Source organism: Suricata suricatta, chromosome 6 (assembly GCF_006229205.1).
Source record: "Suricata suricatta isolate VVHF042 chromosome 6, meerkat_22Aug2017_6uvM2_HiC, whole genome shotgun sequence".
Classification (NCBI taxonomy): Eukaryota; Metazoa; Chordata; class Mammalia; order Carnivora; family Herpestidae; genus Suricata; species Suricata suricatta.
Window position 1 is genome coordinate 68,905,682 of NC_043705.1, and position 24,472 is coordinate 68,930,153.

The 24,472-nt window shown below is 38.7% G+C and overlaps 1 protein-coding gene across 3 annotated transcripts in view; it reads right to left on the reverse strand.

Annotated features, from left to right (window-relative positions):
• Positions 1 to 24,472, reverse strand: part of MCTP1 (multiple C2 and transmembrane domain containing 1) — a 512,254-nt gene that overhangs the window by 15,900 nt on the left and 471,882 nt on the right. The gene's annotated exons all lie outside the window — the stretch shown is intronic.

A 24,472-nucleotide genomic window follows, 5' to 3' on the forward strand; every position in this document is an offset into this window, starting at 1 on the left:
GGGGGGGGGGGGGGGGGGGGGAGACAAGGTCAATGGAAATTCATTAAGTAAACACTCCCTAAATAGTGCTTTAGGAAGATCAGATACAAAGTAAGCCTGGCCCACCTCTTAAGTATAACAGTCCATACCTGATGCAATAGCATATGGTATTTGAGGGTTCTAACTAAACATGTTCCCCCCTCTTTGTACTTCATTCTTCATTTTAAAACCTGTCCTGGTTTTAAGCAGAGCTAGTGTGCTCCAGGGAATGGGTGGGTGGGATTGAGTGTAAAACACCCAGAGAATGGTGTGAGCCTGGGGGAAATATGCACATTTTGTAATTTTAGACCCAGAGGAAGAAATAGTGGTGGCCTTTCACGATTGAAATTTCTGCTTAGTAGCCTGGCATCACAGGCACTTGCCTAGGCTGTTTGGTGGAGACCATCCAACCCTGATTCCATGACTCCATTCCTCCATGCCAGCTTGAATATCTATGGAAATGCAGATCCAATTTCATTACTTTAACTTCTTTTGAACACTTCCACACTGTGCCAGAACACTTGAGACCTCATGTGGCAGTCAGTGCTTGCTGAAAGCAGCCAGAAAGCTAGAATAATAATGTCGTCATGTTGCACATTTACATACTGACTTTCACTTTAGAAAAGTCTAAAGCACTTTGCACTGTGAACATGCATGGGCCTGGCGTCCTGCCACCTCAGAAACTAAGGGCAAGCAAATGACAGGTGTGTGTGCAGCCCCCAAGAACAGGGTACAGTGGGACTGAGGATATGGAAGGCAGTTTTGAACATGATCTTTGGATAGAAGTTACTTAGAGCTGTCATTTTAAATATAATTCCCATGAGAGACATGGTCTACATTATTCATCTGGTTTAATACCAAGATAGACTGTCCAGACAATAAGGTAGATGTGATGCATAAGGCTCAAAGTATACAGAACAATTAAGTACTTTTAAGGTCCCCACTGTCTTCAAAAGCCACCCTTCACTTATGACATGATATGCATCCATTTCTTGTCTTTTTTCCCCTCCCTAGTAATAAAGTGCATTAATTTCACTTCTGCCATTGTACACTTTAGAAAGAAAAATGGATATTCAGTGCCTCCTTCTATTCTTTCCTAATTACAAAGTTGGTCTGTTCTAATCATCTCCATGGCCTTCAGTGTTTTCTCTCAAACACTGGCTAAATTCGTTCATCTCTATGAAATAAAGTGCTCTTATAAATATTTTTCTGCACACAGAATAAATCAAGCTGGAGTCGAAGGAGGCTGGTTTCACAATCAAAATCCATTGAGGTAATGTCTTACCAGTTTGAAATGATGACGTGAAGAAATATTTTTCACAATGGCAATAAAGTCTACAATCACTTAGGCATAACGTTAATAAGATATGTACGAAATCTACATTAAGAAAAGATACTGTGTTTATGGACTGGAACACTGATTATTAAAAGAATATATTTTTTTCTTTTGAACATATAGGTTTAGAGCATTTTCAAGCAAATTCTAATGTATTTGGAGTGCAGTGAAATGGGAAGATTTTGATAAATTTGTTTGGAAAAATTGAGTGCTATAGGCAAGAAATTTTTGTAAAACGGAAAGAAGGCAATTATTGTACCAAATATTTAAGTAATTAAAATATGAGAGATGAACAGTGAAAGAGATTGTTTAACAATAAACCACCAGCGTAAATCCACCATGAAGATGAAAGCAGTATGTTACTGGGTACTTGTGTTAACTATTTGTGGTAAATTATACTACATCGTACCTCAATAGACTCTCAAATTCTACTTGAGATAGCCCAGTTCTACTCAGATCTACCTCAACCCAGAATACATTCTAAATTAATTAAAAAACAAAACAGCTAAATATGAATTATAAAAACAGAAGAAAATATAGGTAAGTTATTTAGTGACCTTGGAACAACTTTTTAAACATACCAGCATTAGAGAAAGTCACAAAAATAATTGGTGGCAAAAGTTACATAAGAAACCTATTACGTCAAAAATCCTCATAAACTTAAAAAGCTGAATGGGAAAAAAAATTGCAACAAATACGACAAATCAACGGATGGGATTTCCAATATATTCAATATTGAAATGTTGGTCTGAAGAGGCCTTCCTTGCAGTTTTCTTTATTATAACAGAAAGAAAAATCAATGATGTTAGGTGCAATTATTTATAGCACATACAACTGACACACTATGAAATTACAAAATATTATTTAAAGAGAATATTTAATGACAACAAAAATGCTTATGATCTAATAGATATTGGGGGGAGGGGGAAGACATAAATGTGAGATAAAGTATAATAACTTTAAAAATGGGTAGGTTGGAAAAAAGAGAATGTCACAATATTACAAGTAATGGAAGTTACCTCCTGTAATATTAATAATTCTTTGCAATTAATATTTTACTTTTATTTCCCTTGATTTTCTCCAATATCACAATTGAAGGAACATGAGTAGAAGAAATAAAGGAATTGGTACTCATTGAGCATGATTTTAGATGGTTTCTCTATTTTTATTAATACATTTTTTACATTCTTATATTTATTTTAAATTATTTTTAGAAAGAAGTAGAATTTAAACAAAAAAAATTAAGCACTACCATGTGCTTTTCACATGGCTCATTCATTCTTCATAACATCATCCTACAATGTAGCTTTTTCTTCCACTCTACTGAAGAAGATAGGAAGGATAGACAAAAGTAACAGGTTGGATTAAGACTATGAGAAGCCAACTCTGGAGTTTATTCTCTCCATAATATACCATGTTATCTTACCATCCTATGCAGGAAGCTTCCATTTCCTATCCAGAATTCCAGTGCAATAAAAAAGAACAAAAGACTCGTAAACATTTAGTAACTTATATTGTAGTGACCATGATCAGCAAGATAATACAATCAGGAAACTTGATTCATCAGTAGGAAGTGAAAGACATGTTAGAAACCACCAGATGTAATGTCAATAATGCAGTGTGCAAATATTAAATACAGATTTGTTAATAAGATATGTCAATGCAGAAATCTACAAAGACTTTTTAGTAGACCCTTTAAAATTGATGTGCTGGTGTATGATTACTGACTAAAGAGGTTTAAAAATCTGCTCACTCTTAATTTTCTGTACTCCAAACCCCACTACCCAGCCCCTCACCCCCAAACACCAAAAAACAAAATAAGATGGTCTATAATGTTGACAAAGTTTTGAAAAGCAAATGCTTTGGGATAAAATTTTTATTTTAAAATCTTTCATCAAGTCCTATATTCCTCCACTGGGGTCCCCAACCAATGAAGTAATTACTCTTTATATACAGTATATGACCCAAAACTGCAATGGGTAATGGAATTGCTCTGTGTTGCATTCCAATATTTCACACTTTTTTCGCTAATGTTCAATACTTTATTAGTAGAGAATAAATTGGTACATTTCTTTTATTGTCGTTTTTGCTTTCCTTTATAAACCAGCTTGGATGAAAGAAATATCATAGGGTAGTTAATCATCCAAAGGCTTGGTAGTGACACTGGTTGTTTTTTTTTTTTAATGCATTATTAAGGTTTCTTTTGAAGATGTAAAAAAAAAAATTACCCATAAAAAAGAGCTATAACTATAAATCTGAGAATATGTGAGATTTATATCAATACAACTTTTTCTAATGGCTCTATATAATTTTTAAAAATCTTATTCTATTTTAAATAGTCCACAAAACATCAATAACTGCAAATTTGAAATACAGTGATTCTTGTGTATTCACCTATTTTATGATCACATGTCATGACAGAAAGTTAACTAGACCTTTCCAAAGAAGTGTCTACTTCCTAGCCTTGAAATATTTAGGAAAATCTAAAGACCTAAAGAACACTAGGAGTACCTTACATATTTAGAGAATCCTGTCCAGTGACTTTCAAACCAGAATGACCTGTGTCCCATTCACTGGTCCTAATCTGAATGGGAACAAGAACACAAAGTGATGGGTATTGGGGGATGTGGACTGTGTGCCTGGGCTCCACACGTGTCCAGCTACATCCTGTCATAGTCACCAATGCTATTTAGGGGCCCTGCCAAAGTGTCATCATCAGCCCCGATGACATAATAGAAAATGTATCTGTTGAACCCCTGTACTATACTGGTCACAAGTACGTAGAATATGTTTGGTCAAAATATTTGTTACAAAATTAATATTATTTCAATTACTTTCTAGAGTGAGAGACTGTCTTAGGAGTGCAAAGGAGCAGCTATTACATCTGATGCCAGGGGAAGCATAGAACAGAAGTGACCCAGCAATCTAGGGCATATGATCACCTAACCTATCATTTCCTGGATGAAGCATTCAGATATACCATCCCAAAGAACTCATCTTGATTATAATTTTGTTTTCCCTTAAAGTCTTGCTATGTGACCTCTGGCAAAGGGTGAGCGATGAGATTGATATTTTTGCTATGAGACAGAATTGTTATGGTTTAGTGTTGTCTACAACTCTTCTGTGAGCATATAGCATCTCGCATAGCACAGAGTATACAGCTGTGTTTGGAATACATCCTGTGTTTCATGTGATTTATTTTCTATGCTAAAGATGGTTTCAGTGCACAACGTGCTTGGTTCATTCAGTAAAATGCCCCGCAAAACTCCTCTCAGAGCTACACTTGTAACTTAAGGAAAATACATTAGAATTGAGATATAGATTGAATAATGGCACACAGAGTGATGAAATATTTTCTCTGTGCCAGTATTCCTTCTTTTTCAGATAGAGAAAACTATGTTTCAGCCCCAAATCTAGAATACTGAAATTCTCACAGCAGGTTGGCAAGTCAGAGACCCTTTCCTACTGAATTGTATCTCTGTGTTTTACTCAGTTCTTATTATATCAAATCTTACCCAGGTTACTTAATGCCTTGGCTGTTTATCTCATATTAACCTTAATAATGAGAACCCTCCATTGAGACATTAAAGGATTCTGAGATAATATTTAAGATTAAGAGGACAGATGTATACCATTTAAGACAGTAGATTTTTCTCATGAAAAAACAGTTCTCTAAAACATTTACATTTCCGAGTTACAAAGAGGACTAAATTAAATAAGACATATAGAGTTCTTAGTATGCCCGTACAAATAAACTGTCTATAATTATTATTGAGAGTAGTAGTAATAATAAAGTCATGGACACAGTTTCTTATTAGAAGAATTAAAATTATTATCTATTTTTGCTTATAGTAAAAACAAAAATTTGAAATATGAGACAGAATTCCTCAAAATATGCAACCTTTTTATGCATGTTTAGTTTTGCCCCAGATGACTTAGTGTTAACCTGTCAAATTCCATTTTTGAAAATGATGGTAGATCTTTATAACGTTACAGAGACGATCATTTCCCCCCACCTTCTTCTGCTGACTCTGCACATGTTTTTTTGCAGCATGAGCATTTACCTGGTCTTAATTTTTTTGCTTCCTCTCTCGCAAGGAAGCCCAGCCCTATGCTTTTCAGTATGCAGTTTCTGCAATGCAATTTTTAATCGCATTTAGTTGTGCCTCGCCCTGTTAGTTTAATGTTACACATTTTGCTTGTAACTTTAAAAGTGACTGTGAAGTTACAGAAATTTAGAGAGAAATGGCCTCTGGGCTTGGCAATGTAAACAGGCATTTTTGAAATGGCAGCTGAGACTCCTAAGAATTAGGAGGAAAGCCAGGAAGGAAAGGAAAACAAAAGGAGAAAAGAAAGAGAGGGGATAAGAGGGGTGAAAAAAACAAAAAGGAGGGGGAGGAGAGAGAAGGAGAATGAGGGCAAGACAAAGAAGAGGAGGGACTCAGACATACTCTGAGGCCTTGAAGGAGGATGGAGCACGAGGACCAAGAGCTTGGAGAGGAGCATGATGAAAGGGAGGGAAACACCTTTGATCATAAATAAAAGTGACATGAAACCAAAGCACAAGCAAAACTTGTTGCCTCTGTTAAATCCCAATTAAGCAAAAATAATTATTGTAGAAGTCTGCGCATAAAAGTTTAATTTCCATTCAATGTAAACATAAATAAACCATACAGAAAGCGCCCAGGGTGCAGTCTGTACCTGTGGTCAGGAGGGCGAGTTCCCGGAGCCAAATTCCTTGCAACTCAGATCCCTCCTCTGCAGGCCCTATGGGACTGGCAAGTCTACCTCCTCCTAACGATTTAAGAAAATTACTAACTACTGTATTGTAAATGATGGGAAATAATTGCATATGTTAAAAAAAATATGAAACTTTATAAAGTAAAAAAGAAATAAAAAAATAAAACAAAACAAAATAAATTCTATTTCTTTAAAAAAAAATTCCTTATAACTGTCCTGTTAGTGCTTGAAAGCTCTTAAAAGATTAAGACTATATATCAATATCAAAACCTTTGACTTAATCTCCTTGCCAGCAGGCAGGAAGTGCACTTTCCAGAGAGTGGCTTTATAGATGATGGCATCTCGGGCTTTGGTCCCCTGGGAAACTGCTGCAGGTGGACCCCCAGGTGAAAGGGCCAGCAGGCCTGGCTCCGGGCTAAGCTTGATGGAAGCCACATCAGAAGCTGTGAGGATGCTGTTCCCAAGTAACCAGGAAAATAAGTGGCACAGGATACTTTCTCCCAGGACAGTGCAATACACAGTTTGAGATAAGATTGTAGAGGCCTCACAGAATTTTCCATAAAGTCTAAATAGATTGTGGAAAGGTTTTGAAAACACGAGAACACACTCAAGATTAAAGTGGCCTAAGACAAGTCACTACCTGTCCTTAGACCTCATTTCAAAACCAAAACCAAAACCAAAACCAAACAAACGAAAAACCCACAAAAAATAGTTCAATAAAATGTGTCCTAAAATCCCTTCCGGCTCCAAACCAGCCATATTACCGAGACAGTGAGAGCTGTAGAAGAGCTTTCTGCCCCCCAGAGCCCGTGAAAGCTAATGTGTGGACACGGCTGGTGGTGGAATTTCTCCTGATCTTTGTATGGGTTTAGTGGTTGGAGCTTAAGTGACGGTAGGGAACAGAAGCACCAGGCTTGTTTCTGAATCCAAACAGCAAAGGCTGGGCTAGTTTTTCTTTACCTTAACTTGTAATGGAAAAGTTGGGTGTATATGTGTGTGTTTTAAAAATCTCTTTTGAGGCGCCTGGGTGTCTCAGTTGGTTGAGTGTCTGACAATTGATTTTGGCTCAGGTCATGATCCCAAGGTTGTGGGAATGAGCCCCACATGGGACTCTGCACTGAGCGTGGAGCCTGCTGAAAATGTGCTCGCTCTCTCTCCCCCCCCCTCCCTGCCTCCATTCCCCACTTGTGTTCTTTCTCTAAAATTAATAATAATTATAATAATCCCTTTTGAAATTGTTTTATTTTCAAAATCTGTGTTTAATAAGGTTGGAATTCAAATGCAGAGAGGCAGCTGAGAATTGAGAGAAGGCTGTGACCTCTCTATTCTACCCAACCACACGCTGATTTAGAAGATCAGACTTCTGTCCGACTGGTTCTGTTGCTAAGCCTGGTCAAATCCTGCCTCCATTATTTTCCTAACTATGTGGTTTTGAGCAATTTACTTACCTTCACCTATAAAATGGGGGTAACGATGGAACCTACTTTCATGATGGTTATAGAATTGAATGAGTGTAATCCATATAAAGCATTTACCATTAATGTCTGGAACATAGGAATGCCCAATGCCTCTTAGCCATTACTATTAGGAGCAATTTTAAGAACTTGACAAAGAAAATACTATAAAACTTTCAAATGCTAATTGTGTTAAATCTTTGTGAAGATGACAGAATTTCTCCCATCTTATTTATATTTCATGAGTCCTATGCTTATACAAGTCATCTAATATAACCACGGATTATCTTAAATATATCATCCTCTAAGGTCCTTACAAAAGTCGCACCAGGATGATAGGTATTACTATCCTCATTCCCTATGTGAGGAAACTAAAGACCAGTTACCTAGCATCCCAACTCAAACTTCTATCCCAATCTATGCTCTCTCCTCGTTGTTCTCATCTGAGATATGGGATTTGAAAAATCATCAGAAAGTTCATCGGTTTACATTATTTCCTACCCACTGGAAGTTATGCATCCTCCATAGGTCAAAGCTAGCCATACTCATGCAGGGCACACACCTTTTCACCATGTGGTTTTCATCTGTCAGTGCTAATGCAGGTAAACCTTCCCATTAGAATCGGTGATTGGTTCTTCAGCAAGCCTCAGGGTTCAGTCAGAGCCAGAATGTATTATATAATCTTAAATAGGGCAAGCTCTGTTGCTGATCTACCTGCTACCACAGTTTTTAGTAACAACTTAAAAATTCCTTTTGTTATACACACAGAAAGGCATATACATAAAGGTGGAACCCACAAAGATTTTTTTCTTGAACAGATTTGTTATGAAAATAATCACTTACCATTATGTAGGACTTTATGGTTTATAAAACATTTTAAATGTATCTTCCCACTTGGATGGCAGGAGCAAGTGAATTCTCCTTTTGACAGATGAGCCAACTGAGGCTTGGAGAAGCCCTCATCACTGGTTAAAAAAGTTCCTAGGACTTTAAACCTTATCTCCTGACTGAAATTGGGCTCCTTTCAGGTCACTGTCAGAAAGCCATCAAGTCACATATGGTATTTCTTCACTGCACTGTTTTAGGTATTTAAACTTGGCTCTTCCCAAAAACTAATCTTGAGTTATAATCAAATTGTGTGAGAAAAGAATTATATTAGTATTATAAAAACAATGCTCTTTGTGACATCTCCAAAACCAAGTAAGGATTACTTTGTGAAATCCGGAGGCTATCTTTCTTTACAAATATTTTACAAGACAAACTTGTACCTTTCTAAAAAAGCACATCTGTTGTAAATTACTCCCTTGCAGAAAGAGAGAGAATCGCCATCCTTTCTTTCCCATCTGAGCTTAAAAGAGATTTGTTGACATACTCGAAGGCCAGCATAGACAAAACAGCACAGGAAAGAGGAGGCGGTCACCAGGACCAGGGTTCGGCTTTGCTTAAACTAATTCCACATGCCCCATGAACCATTAGCTGTTTTTTATTTCCTGCTCTAAAGATCTGTAGTGAAAATAATCTGGGGTAAGGAAAAGCTGCACTTACTAGTTTTTTTTCCCTCAACAAGATGCTGTGTTAGCAAATAGAACATATGAGCCACCTTCAGCAAACCAAGGTCTTTAATAATCCATTTTTCAAACACTACTGGTATTTCCTTTCCAAACAAAGATGGACTGTGACTGGAATCAATTTCATTATTTGTATGGTACAATTGCCAAGTTTCTGTAAATAATAGCCATTTAAATACTGGATAATATTTTCTATATGAATCCAACAACAGTTTTATTGCTATTTAATTTCCATGATTTGTTTGTTTGCTGTAAATTTTCAGTGTTCTGAGAGCATGATGTTTGGAGATAGCTCAGGAAAAAACCAATGTTAGAATCATTTTAGTACTTGAATCAACCCAACAAGGGACATTAAAATTAAGAAAAAATGATTTGCTCTACCATTTTGGGCCTTTCTCCCTCTGTTTCCCTGGAAACTACATAACATAACATCACCCACCATTTTCAGACTTTGGCATAATATAGGAAATCAGGAATAATATTGAGGACTCACTTGTCCCCATTAAGAAGATAACGGAGCTCTTCAATGAAATTTGACCAAACAGAGGTGATGGTACAAATAAAGGTCTGGTGAATCTGAAGGGAACTGGGCCATCTCTCTCTATTGATGCCATATGTGGCACATACCTGAACAAAACACGCTCTATGGGATGCTGCTGATATATGGGCTGGGCCTATCCCCCAAACCCCTTCCTTACTGCAGACTAAATCACTAAAACAGGCTCATTCTGAGGTCAACCTGGAAGAAAACACCAAAGGCCCACTGGACTGAGCTAATGGCAGTATTTTTATTTACTTAGTTGTGTGGATCATGGTCTGTCTTGTGATTCATGTAGGGAGAAGGGGAAGGGAGTGGGGAGGACAAAAAAACTTGGGAATCGATTTGAAAAAGTATCTCACATTCTTTCACTGGTGATGGCCATTGGTTTAGTAGGATAAAATAAGTGCTTCAGAAATAGTGTATATATCTCATTGAAAGCTGCTACATTTAAAATAAAATTCATGGGCATGAATTGAAGCAATGATGTACTTTCCTGGGCTGGTCCTAACCAGACAGATGGTGGGCTTGAGTCCTGGTGTACATTTTACACCCTTGTGATTTTATATAAGTTAACCACAGTAAAATGGAGATAATGTCTCTACCTGATAGAGCTGATGTGGCAACAGAATGAAATCATGTATATAAAACACCTGGCACATTAGTGGATATAAAATAAATGTGCTTTCTCCTCCCTACTAATTGTCTCTCTTGCCAAAGGGTAACATTTTCATTTTTGGTCTAGTTTTCTCTCTCTTATTTTCCTTTCTTTTTCATGGATTTTGTATTTAGAAGTCTGACTATCATTCATTCACATCATCTCCCCATTTGAGCGGTGTTCAGCTTAGCCAAATCTCAATCCTTTCTTTTTAATCATTTATCCAATAAATGCTTTCTGAATATCACCTGCATATCAGACACCAGACACCAGACACCAGACACCAGCCTGGGTGGCTCAGTCGGTCAAGCATCTGACTTTGGCTCAGTTCATGATCTCATAGTTTGTGAGTTCGAGCCCCGCATCAGTCTGTGTGCTGACAGCTCAGAGCCTGGAGCCTGCTTCAGATTCTGTGTGTGTCTCTCTCTCTCTCTCCGCCCCTCCCCCTCCCCTGCTCATGCTCTGTCTCTCTCAAAAGTCAATAAACATTAAAAAAAAAATCAGAACTGAAAAGTGCAACGAAGAGACTCAAAATAGATGCATGTACTGGAGAGTTGGAGAGGTCTGGGACAGGTGCCATGACGGTGACCCTGCAGCTGGGAACTGGTTTGGTCAGGAAAATAGACACCGCTGTAGGTTGTTCACACAAAGGAATTCAACACAGTGAAGTGGCTACACTGGTGTTGGAAGAACTGAGGATCAAACAGAGGGGCAGACATTAGCGATGCAAGAAGCCGCTGCCAGAGGAGGCCAAGATGCGAGACCACACAGACTGAGTGTGTAGGAGATGCAGTCATGGACAGGGCTGCTGGGCAGGATTTGTGATTATGGCAGAGAGGCTGTCTCTTTCTGTTAGGGAGAATGAGCACCCAATCCCCACTGGAAAGTGCCCCCAGAAACAGAGGTGGGGTTGGGAGATAAGGAAAGATAAGAAAAAAGAGGAGGAGAAAGGAAAGAGATAAACAGAAGAAATTGTCCAGTTTTTCCTTCCTTCCTTCCTTCCACTGTCTCCCATTGGGCAAATCCCCCAAAAGCCATTATCAGGGAGCTAGGAAATGTGGCTTGTAGGAGAAAGGTGAGTTAGGATCAACCTGGAAGCAAAAAGGCAAAACTTAAAACAAGGTTTGAATGCCCAGAAGGAGCTAACCAGGAGATCCAGGGAACCAGGGCAGGTAAGACAAATGCTCTAAGGGAGACACAAATGTAACTTGCTGGAGGAAACAAAAGATGCCTAGAATACAGTAGCCAGGTGAAGACAAGAGTGGCATAGGGAGATATCAGAGGAGCAGTGCCAGAAGGCCTGGCCAACCAGAAGACAGACTGCAGATTTGTGGGCACCTAGGTGGCTCAGTCGGCTAAGCATCACACGCCTGATCTCAGCTCATATCATGATCTCACAGTTTGTGAGATCAAGTCCTACATCGGGCTCTGTGCTAATATGGTGGCACCTGCTCGGGATTTTCTTTCTCTGCCTCTTTCCTGCTTGTGCTAGCTCTCTCTCAAAGTAAAGAAAACCTTAAAAAAAAAGATTTAGGATTTTATTAAAAGTATAATGGGAAGCCAGTGGAGTGTGTCAATGAGGAGAATAATACGATCCAACTGATATTTTTTAAAAGACCACTTAGGCAAAATGTACTATAGAAGAAAAACAAGAGGTTGTGGTGGTAATCTACAAAAGATGATAGCTTAGGTGACACTGGACATCCTCAGAATGTTTTGTAAGGAAAATCACCACAGACAAGTTATTAGACTAATTGAGGGAGGTGAGAAAAAGAAATCAAAGAACTGCTTACATTTTTGCCATGAGCAACTGGGTAAATGAGTGCTGGTTTTACTGAGCTACAGAAGAGAAGAGAAAGAACAAGCATGGGGAATGTGTAGACGAAGAGCTACATTAGGATGATGAAAAAGTATGAGTTGCCTACTAGACATACAGGAGGTGCTATCAATAGGTGGGTGATGTATGAGTCAGGGCTGGAGATAGAGATTTGAGAGCCATTGGCATTTAAAAGGTCCTTAACGTCATGTGAATAAAAGTCACCCAGGGAAAGAATATAGACAAAGGGGGCCCAGAACAGTGCCCCAAGGCACAATGAAACTTAGTAGCTGAACAGATTAGGATATTAGGAGTCAGCTAAGGATATTGAAAAAGACTGAAGTAGAAGAACAATTAGGAAGAAGAAGCATTATAGAGGTCAAAAGAAAAGTGTTTCAAAAAGGAGGAAGAAGATTTGACAGGGTAGAGCTCATTGACAAGAACATCTTCAGTTCAATGGTGGGGATAGAAGCTTTGCATATATTGAGCAGAGAAAGGGAGTGAAAACTGGATAAAGCAAATGCAGACCCCCATCTTGCAAAGCTTTGCTGTAAAGGATGGTAAGAAAAAAATTGGGGAAGGTGAGGAGAACACAGACGTGAGGTCAAGAGAGGGGACTGTTTACTTAAAGATGGAAAATACAGGCTGACTCCTAGAAAAATGACCTGCATTTTAACAAGATCAGGGCATATGCGTGTTGAAGTTTGAGAAGGGCTATGCTCTGGTGTCTTTTCTTGCTTTTGGAATAATCCCGTAGAGAAAAGGGAGGGGGCGAAAGGGGCAGTAAGTGCAGGAGCCCTGTGTTTGGGAAGAGATGGGACAGAGTCTAGGAGTAGAGGGGAGAAGCGGGGACTCCTCTTCTCCTATGACCGTGACTGGAGGGAAGGCAGGAGCGCGGTGCAGATGAACTGGGTCGGGGATTTGACAGAAGAAGGATGTGAGGATGTGCAAGTTCCTAATGGCTCCTATTTCCTCAGTGATGCAGGAGGCAAATCATCAGTGTGCCCACTCGTGAGAGTGAACAGGAGCAGAGGCTGGTGGAAACCGTAGCAGGTGCAGGGAATGGTCTTTTCACTGGAAAATATGTCACCCAAGTTCTCAGGTCTGTTCACAGGCCTGCTGGGGTGATTTATAGGGGCTCCGCACTGTCCTGCTTGCTATTGATTTTGCATTTCATTCTCTTTCAATGCCTTAATAAAATTAAGAATTTTCCCAGCTTGCCTAGCCAGCCTTTTATTTAGCACCTTTTTATAAAGCTTAAAAGGATGTTATATAACTTACTGTTAAAACGTACTAACCAGAATTGTGTTTAACAGCCATGAGTTGTTCCTCAAAGGGGGGAAAAAAAGACCCTTCTTTTGTACAAAGCTGGCCTCTCCTGGCCCTGCCCCGGCAGACCTGGGGCTCCAGCCAGAGCCTGTGCCCAAATCTGACACCTGAGAACAAGCAGGTATTTGGGTTTCTTTCTCATTGATTCCTGCTTCTTATTTCAGGCTCTGTGATTATTAAGGATCCAAAGATAGTTCTTGGCTAAGTATGTAAACAATCTAGAACTTAGCCAGGCCACAGGTAATTTAGGTCCATTTCATTATGTTGGATTGGTGGCAGAAAACCTGTCTCTAAATCAGGTGAACAGCCCCGTCACATTTTCTATTGTGTTTGCTCTTGGCATGAGAAATTTCTGTTGATCTCGAGATCTGTTTGCATCCAATTGCTCATAGTAAAGGACCAAATACTATCATCCTACCATAAGCTTCTCAAGGTTTTTTTTTAAGTTTATTTATTTTGAGAGAAATAGTTAGAGTGGTTGGGGGGGGGGGTGGTCAGAGAGAGGGAGAGAGAGAATCCCAAGCAGGCTCCGTGCTCTCAGCACAGAGCCCAACATGGGGCTTGACCTCAGAAACCATGAGATCATGACCTGAGCCAAGATCAAGAGTAGGATACTTAACTGACTGAGCTGCCCAGACGCCCCAGCTACCCAAATTTTAGTAAAGTGTGTTATCCTTGTCTTGGCTCTTTAACCAAACATCCTCCAAGTCAAAATCCTGAGCAAACCTCTTACCCCAGTCTTGCTTCTTCCAGAGATGTCGGCATCTACTAAGGAGGAAGAATTTTTTTCAATGTAAGGTGGAAATAGTTGGTGACAGAGGTGGTCCCACACACAGGTGGTGACCCAGAGGGCAGGTGTCAAAGCCATGCCTTGTAGGAGGAGGGGCTCACTGGGCATCTCACTAGGGTGCTCCTGCCGCTGCCTGTCTCATCCTGTGACATCCATTCCTCCCTGCTAACCCCCACTCCCAAGTGTCTTGGAGGGGAATTAAAACTTGATGTTCATCACCATGTAGAACCTCTGTAATATAGTCATAAATGCTGAGTTGTGGACTGCGGTTAATATTCACAACTCTAGCCAAACATACACACACTAAATGCAGAGAACTTGACCAACACAAAATCAAGTACCTGTGTCAAAAAGAAGAAAACCTCCAACAGGAAAGGATTGGGAGATAGTACCTCGGCAACAGAGTGGTCTTACTTCCGGTTCTTTGCTTTGAGTACACAGTCCAGAAGAACAAAAAAACGTTTTTTTTGCTAGATTTGCTTGCAGAGCTTACTAAATCTCTACATACTTAGATGAATTTAAAAGTGTTCTAATATGGTAAATTAATCTTAAATCTGCACAGCATTTTGCCTGCTGGTTGGTTTAGAGTGAGTTCTCAAAAATGTGACTTATTACCCTTTTAGTATTATTACTATTGTTTTTGTTAATATCAATGAGTGTTGGAAGATACAAGATAATATACATTGACTGTTCCTACCTCATTTCTTACGTTTCTGTGATATCGGACATACACAAACATTTAAATGCTTTTGTTTATGAATGTGTCCTAATCGTAAGCACGAGAGTTACAACAATCTGCTCTTCCTCAAACACACTATGTAGAGTTGATAGAAATTATTTTTAACCTTCTGGTTTGTGTGACTTTTTGGCACATCCACCACGATTATGAATTAGAAATTTTATCTAAGCCAAACTGCCACTATGCAGAAATACAAATAGAAGTAGCATTCTCCAGAGAGAGCTGGAGAAACAAAGACCTTATTAATTAATTTATTTTTAGAAGAATTTTTATTCACCTCAATAGTCTAAAAGCCGAAATTTTGCTTCTAATTTCTGCATTCTTGTTTTTCTTTCTATTTCTGACAATCATTACAATAATTTTTTAAGTGGGCATTTTTTTTAACTTAGTAGAGATAACCAACAATACCAATTAAAAATGTAAGATTAGTGGGGCGCCTGGGTGACTCAATCGGTTAAGCATCGGACTTTTGCTCAGGTCATGATCTCATGGTTGGTGACTTCGAGCCCCATGTTGGACTCTGTGCTGACAGCTTGGAGCTTGGAGCCTATTTCAGATTCGGTGTCTCCCTCTCTTTCTGCCCCTCCCCTGCTCACACTGTCTCTGCCTTTCTCAAAACAAACAATCAAATAAACAAAAAATGTAAGATTAGTGACACCAGGTAGCAACAGTAAGGTCATTTTGTGGAAGAGCCACCTAATGGCAAGCATCCTGTGTTTCATCAATGTGGGGGACAAGTTAGTGCCTCGTGACTACATTTATGTAATTTATTACCATGTTACATAAAGGATTTGTTAACAGAATGTTTTCTTACATTGCTAACATATAGGATTTTTTTTTCTGCTAGTATAAAATGTTCACCCATTTACAAGTTTGTATATTTCTCCTTATTGCACTATTACCTTAAGAAATTTAAGTTAGTCAAATCATCTGGGTATGGTTTACAAAATTATTTTTATATATTAACCCTTTATACCTACACAATTTACATTTAAACTGAATTTTGCATAACTTCTTATAATTTTATCTATTCTGAATATGAAATCTTGATCATTCTCATGTACTTTGTTATTTAAGTAGTGCATTGTGTTAGAGGGTGTTAAAATTATTTGGAACACACAATGAAAAATTATATTGTGAAATTCGTATTTTAAAAAGTTTTCTAATGCAATTGAAGTCAGGGAGCCAGAAGGAGCAGAAAATTTTCCATTAAAAGTCCTGCTTTATCTTATTTGCAGGAATTATATGACTGATGAGGAATTTCTTAGGGCTAGAAGGTGGACATCAAAAGGTTTGTGGCTTTAGGCAAACATCCAAAACCCATACTAATGTAATAAGTTCTCCGTGTCCTCAGGCACAGCAATGCGATCAATAGAGGATTTCCATCTTCTTTTCTCAGAACAAAATTCTAGAGGTCAGAGAAAAGCTCTGTGTGGATTGTGCATGAGCCTATCATAGGTGCTAATCATTAGGATCGTAGGATGGTTATAGCTTCCTGGGCAACACTGTCTCCCCACATCAGTATAATGCGATGATTCATATCTTAAAGGAGCTATTGCAGGATTAAATAAAATGTTTGCTTAAAATTTAGTCTCTTCCCCACTTCTGCACCAACTTTTGTTCCCCATTCACATCTGGACTCACTGGCAAATGTGGGAAAAGCAAGAAGAGGAGGGAGACATCCAGAGAGAGTTCTACCTGCCAGGTACCGAGCTCACCTCCTCACTGGCATTGGAAATGCCCTCCAGGAGTAACCCAGCAAAGACCAAACTATTAGCCTCATTTTGCAGATGGAGCAAGATCATCTTAGAAAGATCACAAAGTGTGTAAGTGGCTGAGCGGGGGACTAGAACCTAGATCTGCCTGTTGTCAAAAATGGGGGAAAAAAAAAAAAAACCAAGAATTGGGTCTAATGTTACAGAAAAAATCTTAATGTGCATATAGCGCTGCTCAGTCAAATAACCCCGGCCCCAGTTCTGTGATTCCTCCTAAGTGCAGAGTGATATTGTAATTAGCATTCAAATTATCCCCTCATGTACCTCCAAAACTCACTAAACGTACCAGCTGCTACTTACACACCACTATGATCCTTTCCAGAATTTCTGTAGGCACTGCTGAGCAAATGCAAGCACTCACCAGTACTCACCAAAATTGCTGTTCATTCCTCTATTTATAGACATGGCATGAAAATATGAATTTCTTTTTGGGATGAAGTCTTATAACCCTTATTGTACATCTTTCCCATAAAAATAGTATGTGTTCATGGTGGAAAAGTAGGGAAAAAATCATAGAAGAAAATAAAAATCTCTGGTAAGCGTTGTCAACATTTCATAATATATCCTCCCCGTCTTTTTAATTAATTTTTCTATGATTATTAATCATCTGATTGTTATGTGTCAAGCATTGCCTCAGATGTTGTGGATTCAATGAACAAGACAGAAGGCTCTTAATCCATGGTAATGAACATAAAAATGTGTTGCATTTTACACAGAAGGTGTGCAGTGTGCATGCTTACGCATTTACTTCTTGCTTCAAATTTCCAAATGCTAAACATTTTATTGCGTCTCCTCTGTCTTACCATTATAAATAATGATGCAAAGAACATCTTTGGATATAAGTCTTTGGGACATCTTTTATAGTATCCCTAAGCTAGAGCCCTTGAGATACAGGATGAAAAGATATACATGTTTTTAAAAGGTTTTAGAATTCGGGCACATGGGTGACTCAGTCGATTGAGTGACTAAGCGTTCAGCTTTGGCTCAGGTCATAATCTCATAGTTGGTGGGTTCAAGCCCCATGTGGGGCTTGGTGCTGACAGCATAAAGCCTGCTTCAGATTCTCTGTCTCCCTCTCTCTTCATCCCTCCATGACTTGCACACACACATACTCTCTCAAAACGAAGTAAACATTTAAAAAATTTTTTTAAAGGTTTTAGAATTAAAATATAATGTTTTTAAAGATAGAGAATAGATGTTCAAGCATAAGGAAAGTCCTCTCTTTTGCTCCATGGCTCCTAGACAATTTACTCCCCTCCCTGGAGATTTGCCAGTGTCACCAATGTCTTATATAGTCTTCCAGAGATTCTTATATCCACAGTCAAGCCAACAGACATGAATGTGTATGTATATCCTTTGTCCTTTTTTTTTTTTTAAGATTTTATTTTTAAGTAATCTCTGCAACATGGGTCTCGAATTTACAACTCTGAGATCAAAAGGTGCATGCTCTACCAACTGAGCCAGTCAGGTACCCCTGCTTTCTGTTTTTCTTAAGACACAAATCTTATAAATGTTGCTATGCCCTTTTTTCCTACTTAAAAATAAAAAAATATATACAGAACTGTTCCATATCAGTGCTAAAAAACTTCCTTATTCTTACAGCTGCATAATAGTCCATTGTATTGATGTACTATAATCTATTTAATCAGTTTTTCCATTTTTTAAAAAAAATTTTTAATGTTTTATTTATTTTTGAGAGAGAGAGAGACAGCTTGAGCAGGGGAGGACAGTCAGGGAAAGACAGAATTTGAAGACAGGTCCCAGGCTCTGAGCTAGCTGTCAGCACAGAGCCTGATGCGGGGCTCAAACCCACGAACCGCAAGATCACGACCTGAGCCAAAACCAGACGCTCAACTGACTGAGCCATCCAGGTGCCCCTAATCAATTTTTCCTTAATGAATGTTTAGGTTCTATCTTGTTTTCATTGAAGTATAATTAAGTCCAAGTGTTAGAGCAGGCCCAGGTGTGCAATATAACGGTTCAGTGGTTGTGTATATGATCCTCAAGTTCCTCAGCAATAATTTGCTATTATAAAGAAGTAAAAGCAAAGAATACCTTGTGTATACCGTAATTTTACGCATGTGTCAGTGTGTCTGTAGGATAAACTTCTACAAGTAGAATTGTTTGGGCACAGGGTTTGTGTTTATGTAATTTTGATGCCTACTGCCAAATCGCCTTCCAAAAGAGAATGTACGGTCTCCACTCCCACCAGGAAGACAGAGACGTGCCCAATTCCTTGCCAGGCTGTGTCAAAGATGTGCTTCCTCTCTTCCATGCGTTTCCAAGACTATTTGGAGACCCAGATTAGTTGCCTTGGGAGCCCCAGAGTGTCAGCATTTACATTTTTAACCAAGCATTTTTCTATATATGCTTTTAATTAAGTAATAATCACTTTGATTTACAGGATTTTTGAGTGTGCAGTATATATTGGACAAGAGGACAGTATTCCTAAGGCTATAGGAATGGCCATGCCAGCTGAATATCTTACAGTACAAGAAGGTCATGAATAATTTCCAAACCACTGAAAAAAAGTTTTCTTGCTAAATGGCAATTTCCACCAAAACTGATAAGCTGAAAGAGATTTTAATATTATTTACATATTATGTCCAAAACATTTAACTCTATACTTATGTTTGAATAAATATTTTTCCTGCTTTGGGTAGGTTTTCAAGCAGGAAAATTCAACACATTAGTAGAGATGGGAAGCAGATAGCATTCCGGTGTCTACGGGCCATACTGCCAACCATCTCTAGTTTGGACCCTGGTTTGCTAACTATACGTGTGTATCTAACTTATCCCATCAGAGTTTCAGATTCCTTAGCGATAAAATATGGTTGATAATACTTGATCACTGGAAATATTAAGTGACATATACTAAAGAATAAATCACTACTATCACTGGTAATATTGCTGTAGAAGCACAGTCCCAAACCCAAATATTGTATCCATTGTAAGACATGTTTTCACATTTACAAGATAAACATAAGCAAGAGAAATATAGGTTACCCTGAGAATTAAGCATAAGAAAATGATAATCTTGAGTTAATCTAGAAAGACTGAAGCTGAAGTGCCAAGACTCTTAAATATACACACATGCATGTCCATGTGAATATCTTATGTGTTTTATTTTTAAAGTTTATTTATTTATTTTGAGAGAGACAGAGAGAGAGAGACAGAAAGAGTCAGAGAGAGACAGACAGAGAGAGAGAATATGCATGTGTGAAAAGAGGAGGGGCAGAGATTTCCAAGCTGTTAGCCCAGAACCCCACATGCGGCTCAATCTTGCGAACTGTGAGATCATGACCTGAGGTGAAATCAAGAGTTGGATGGACGCCTAACTGACTGAGCCACCCAGGTACCTCTGCTGTGAATATTTTAAATGAAGCATTGCAAGACACAAAGAATATGTGAAAACCTTTGTGTGAATTTCTTTTTGAGTCATCCGTGGAAGGTAATAGAGGTAAACTCTGCCCAACTGGTAAATATATACTATGCAGTTGTATTTGACTTGTTGAGATCAGGTGGAAGGTCTTTCTTTTTTTTTTTTTTTTTTTACTAGCAGAACAAGTTCATTAACTCACTGAGGGTCTGTCTACTCAGGGTGGGGTACCGTACCGGGCACTGGGAAGAGTGCCCAGCCCAACAGACTTGGACCCTGCCTTCGTGATGCTTACAGTCAGTAAAATACTTTGAGGGAAACAGTGCAAGTAAGACACATTCCCACAGCAGAAGCACTGCCAGATGAGGGTGTTATGTGACACTGGTAAGAGCGAAGCAGAAAAAATAGGCTCTAACCCAGAACAGTCAGCTCCGATATTAGAAGGTAGCACAATTTTCAAATCTCTAAACACCCAAATAGTTTGATGTCATTCATTACCAAGGATAACTTGCTGCTATTTGAATACTAAGTGAGGAAGTTTCCCGAGTGGGCAACTAATAAGAAATATTAAAATAAAATGGGGATTCCTAGAGGAGTTTATTTAGATAGCTTGTCCTATTTTGTACACAGGTTCTTATATGTTTGAAGTAACTACAATTGAATAATATTTAAGTTTCCTTGATCTATGAAAAAAACATTTATATAAGCTATAAAGTTATATTGCACTAATAGAAATCTAATTTGACTTAATTAAAACACGAATTCTCAAAATTAGCTAAACCCCTTTCACCAGAAGAAAAGCCAATGGATAATCTAAAGCCACGAATAATGCACGTTCACCACCTAGCGGCATCTTTAGCAAACTGCAGCCACCTTAAGCTTAAAATAGTTTGTTCTGCTAATTTAACTCATGAATAACATCAGAAACTTTACAATAACTTCCAATTTCCAGATCACTTATGATGTTTTAGTCCCTAGCGATTTAACAGAGTAAATTCTCTTCTTATTCCATCTCAGTCCCCACTGAGCGAGCAGTCTAGACCAGATAACCCTCACCTTATCCTGGCATTGTGGGAGTAGTCACCTGACCAAATTCTCCAATTCCCTTAAAACACTGCCCTTTATAGCATTTCTCTGCTTAACAAATACAGATAAACTCCTCTGTAATACACCCGGTAGAAGCACCTGGGACTGATACGAAGTGCCTGCTTTTGAACTTGCTCAGCAAGGTGAATTCCAGCAAGTGCTTCAAGTGTGACTGCTCTGTGAGCGGACTTCATGCCTTCCAGCCTGTCCCCTTGCTGAACTCATGACCTGAAGCCCTCTTCCTCCCAGCCCTCTACCTGAAGAATTCCTACTCATTCTTTCAAGATTTAGCTCAAAGCCCATTGCCTGCAAGAAGCCTTTCCCGAGGAGTGCAATCCATCCACCTCTCCCTGTGATGAATTTTAAGAACGGTTGTGTGTAGCCTGAGATTTGCCTTGATTGGTTTTTGCTGCCCTCTTATTAGTGCCCATTACATCTGTGGTCTAGCAGACAGGTTCTCTACTGGTTTGGGAAACATCTTGCAAGCAGAGATTGTTCTCTTGTGATTTTAAATACCCGCTTCTCCCCTACACGCAGCTCAGGGTAGAACACAAAGCTAACTAAATACTTGAGGTTGCTTCCACCAATCCTTACCAGCATTTCAGGATTCTGATCTGTTGGGCTACAGATGACTCCCAGGTGTGGCTTCTGATCACCCTGTCATCTTTTGCTAGTTAAAACACATGTGATCTTTTCAACAGCAGAGGTACCTTCATGTCACTGTATCTGCATATTCAGTGAGGAGAACTGGCATGATGACTCCTAGTAATTTAGGCCAAGAGAACAGTTTTTCTTTGATTATGCGGGTATTTAAGGTAAAGTTAGGGCTCGTATCGGCAAGGATTTGTCTCATTTATTCATTTCACTTTGTATTTTCAGGTCACTTGTAAGTGATTTATGAATACCTTTCAAAGGTCACTATCCATCTTTGAAATACATCAATCTTAAATAGCAACTTTCCGCTTTGAAGAAAGAAACTTACTGTTTCACAAACACGTTAGACAAGAATGTGGTCTGATCAACAGGGCATCGGATTCATGAAATCAACATTTGTTCACATGACATCACCAGAGGCAGCCAGAACTTCTGGTTCGGATTAAAATACTGCCACAACAATGCATGGATAGAGGAGAACACTTTGTTCTTAATTTAAATGTGTCCTGGAAAAACAAAAGGTATTGAGCTTTGCCACATGTGCTCTCAGTGACATGGCATTCTAATAGGAGGACGCATTGGTCTTAATAAAGTGGATAATCCAGCGGGTGCACACCCAGTCCATTGGTATCTCCAATTTCCACTTTAACCCTGTGATCACAAGTGTAAAACAGGATCTCAATGTTCTTTACTTTGGAATAAGGTTTAAGACAGTTTTAAATACATTTTTATAAGGCTCAAATCTCTTCATCACATAAAGTGCTACAGCAATTACTTGCCAGACACAATATTTTCTTGAATCATACACATATTGAAAATATATGTATATATACATTACAAAAAATAAAATTCATGTTGACTTATCATTCCTAAAATCACTCTCTCTAGTCATATCCATGTATCTCTAGACAAACAGTCATTGAAAATATGATTTGCCAAGGATTTGAATTTGTGTATCTACGGGCTGCATCTTCTTACAATAAAAAAGTAGAAAAATCTACTTACATGCCTTCAGTTATCTTTGTTGAATTTGATTCTTTAGATATAAATAACCAAACCCTATCAGTGTAAGCCTGACACTGATAATGAATATGTTTCAGATGGCAACAGGAAAACATACTACCGCTGCAATTAAATGCAAATATTTTGAGTGCGTGCAGTTTTAAAGGCAAGTTTAAACCACTGAATGAGGAAATTCAAAAGTTAAGGGGCTCAGAAGGAATCATTTAAACCTGCTGAGTCAGTTTTTCCCAGTGAACCAAGCTGCCCTTTCGGAGTGTATCTGGGGTGGTTATATGTGGTAGGAATTCTGTCAGTTAGATTTCAGAGTTTCAGTGTAAAAGAAGATGTTATTCCTGATATCATAGCAATTTTTATGCAAAGTACATACGGCTTCCGTTTGAGGGAAGTCTTGCCTCTGTTTATTAGTCAGTCTGTATTTCCCGAGTACCCACTGGGTGTGGAGTGTCCCACAGCCAGCATTTAAATAGATACTGGACTTCTGTCCTCTTGAGCTGAACAGCTGTATATGAAAATGCCTTCAAATACTTGAGAATGCTGAATTCATTAACTTGGTCATGGGGGGGTTAGTGAGGGGGAATAATCAGGTAGGTGGGATTAATCAAGGAAGACTTTTAGGAGAAGGTGGGGACATAGATTGTGGAAACATACAAGTTAGTGTATGATGAAGAGAGATCAATGTGCTAAATTAAAGCTAAGAGTCTATATCAAGGAGAACTGAAGGTAGAGGAAGGTGGTGGAAAGCGGCCAAGGGCATCTGTTCAGCCCTCTTGGTACCATTTCCTTTATCCCTGACGTGAGTGCTGTTCACTGTTTCTCTCTAATCTGTGCATAAGGTGAGAGAACCCTAATGAGCAAATTAATTAGAGTCTTACTTATAATTCTATTGCCCAAACTTAAAGTTTTCACAGAAAATATTTGGCTTATGGAGACACACTCACATAATTACCCTTATAAATAAAATTATTAAATTAAAAATAGGAAATAACGGGTCTCACAATAGAAGTATAAACTTGGAACCTTGGTTTAGACATTTCTAATTGTACTTGCCTCCTTAAACCAAAGTCTGAGAGAAAACATGAAGAGACAGACTAGTTTTTAGCATTAAAATATTTTTATCTGTTTTCAGTATATAAAATCACTTTGCTCTCTTCTTGTATTAATAATTATGGTGTTAAATTCAAGATGGAGTCCAATATAAAAGCAATCGTAGATGATAAAAGTGAAAGAATGCAAGCTTGGAGATTTTGCTAATACTACTATGTACGTTATTTGAAAATGAATGTAACTTGTGTCTAGCTTCCTCTCAGGTGTTTCAACAGTTGAACCATCGCAGCCCATACCACCCAGTCAGGAACTTCCTTTGGTGAGAGTCACCAGCACGTTCTGGGTGGTGAATTTCCAGAAAGCTGCCTATGGGGAAAGAACACAGGGGGGACAGAGGGGAGAACGCTTGCAGGGCTTGAACTGGAATTCCACTCGGCAGGTGTACCGGCTCAGACTTTGTGTGAGTTCTGGAACCCAACTAAGCCCCCAGGGTCCTCAAATATAAGATCTGGGTTCATAGGGGTC